Here is a 2,004-nt window from a genome sequence, read left to right on the forward strand (position 1 = left end):
AGCTGGCCATAAAGACCCACTTGTTCCTTTCTGTGGCTGTCCACTGCTCTCCAGCTATCTCGAAAGTTCGGTGACCAGGCGCCCTTAAAGTTCTGAACTTTCGGTGACTCTCACTTGTTGCCCATTGCTTTTGTACACACGAAGACCCGAACGATATGAATATATTCCGTGCCTTGCGAAAAAAGAAAAGGAAAAGGCTGTCTCGCATCGGGACTGACCCCACTTACTTGGGCGTCAGACTGCCCGGGTTCAGATTCCAGCCCCATTAGATAACCTCGGGGAAGGTACTTAACGTCTGTGCCTCGCCTTCCCCTTCTAGAACCAGCAAGGCTGCTGGTCTTATTAGAACAGGCGAAGTACGAACAAGAATATGAAGTTTTGAAACAGAGCTAGAAGGCCCACATTTACTCCTTGCATCGCCTTCCGGGAGAAGCTGTGTTTTAATTCACCATTCCTCTTTGGATGACGGTTTACTTGTCTCGTTTCTGCCGTGACGAAAAATACAGCAAAGGGCATCCCTCTCTGCGGCTCCTGTGTGGCTGTAAGGGATCCCGGAGAAGCGAAACCGCCGAGTCATGAGAAATGCCCGTTTTTAATTTTAATCGCTGCCGCCACGCTGCCCTCCGTGGAGGCCGTATCCACTTACATCGTCTGGGCATTTCCATTTCTTCACACCCACAGCAACACTTGATATCATCCGACTTCAGGCCGCCTCTCTTTGGGGGAGAGAAGGGACCAGGAGGAAACATGGTGCCCAACGGAGACCTTGGCCTCGTTCTCGAATTTTCGATCTGCTTTCAAAATGTATTCTTGATAACTTAGGTAATCGAAAATGAATCCGACGCAACTCCCTCCCACGGAATACCCCTTACGGAACTTCAATCTCGTTGGGCGTAATACACACTGAGCAAACACACGGACAAAAGTTAGGCTTGAGCCTGGGTGGCTCAGTCGGTTAAGCGTCGGGCTTTTGTTTTCAGCTCAGCTCATGCTCTTAGGGTTCATGGGTTTGAGCCCCGAGTCAGGCTCTGTGCTGGCAGTGTGGAGCCTGCTTGGGATTCTCCCTTTCTCTCTCTCTCTCTGTCTCTCTCTCTCAGAATAAATAAGTAAACTTAAAAAAAAAAAAAAGTTACGCCTGCAAATGGTAAAAAGGGCCGTGGGGGACCGTGGCAGGACGTGGCAGTGCGGTTGCTGATGATAAGGTGGTTGATGGTGGTGACAGCTTGCTGCCACCGTGTGCCGGGCACAGTACTCAGCCCCCTGCGTGTGTCAACTCGTTTACTCCTCGTTAACTACCCTCTGCGGCCGAGGTCGCTGTCTCCGCTGCGTGGACGACGAAATAAGCACGGAGCTTAAAAACTTCTCCAGCCTCACACAGCGAACAGAGACACCAGGCTTTGAACACGAGCAGTCTGGCTCCGGAGCCCAGACTCCTCACCAGCTCTGCAACAGCGGCCTTTACCTGCTGGAGAATTACCGCAGGTGGCACAAGGGGCCGTAAGGGCCATCGTAGTGCCACGTGATGCAAGCGCGAGGATGTAAGTCCTGTCGCTCTGCCTCCTTGCTCGGCGTGGTGGGCAGAACACCCCCCTCCAAAGATGCCCACGGCACAGTCCCCAGAACCTGTTAGGACGCTATGTTACAGGGCAAAGGGGGCTTTGCGGCCGTGGTTAAGGCTAGAGACCTTAAAATAGGGAGATTGCTTTGGGTTTTCCTGGTGGGCCCCACAGAATCACACGATCTGATTTTATTTCTTTAATGTTTACTTATTTTTGAGAGAGAGTGAGTCGGGGAGGGGCGGAGAGCAAGAGGGAGAGAATCCCAGGCGGGCTCTGTGCTGTCAGTGTAGAGCTCGACGTGGAGCTCGAACTCCCAAACTGTGAGATCATGACCTGAGCGGCAATCAAGAGACTGCCGCTTCACCGACGGAGCCACCCAGGCGCCCCTATAATCACATAATTCTTTTTTTTTTTTTTTTTTTTAATTTTTTTTTCAACGTTTTTT

This window comes from Herpailurus yagouaroundi, unplaced genomic scaffold (genome assembly GCF_014898765.1).
Source record: "Herpailurus yagouaroundi ecotype Mexico unplaced genomic scaffold, PumYag 222, whole genome shotgun sequence".
NCBI lineage: Eukaryota > Metazoa > Chordata > Mammalia > Carnivora > Felidae > Herpailurus > Herpailurus yagouaroundi.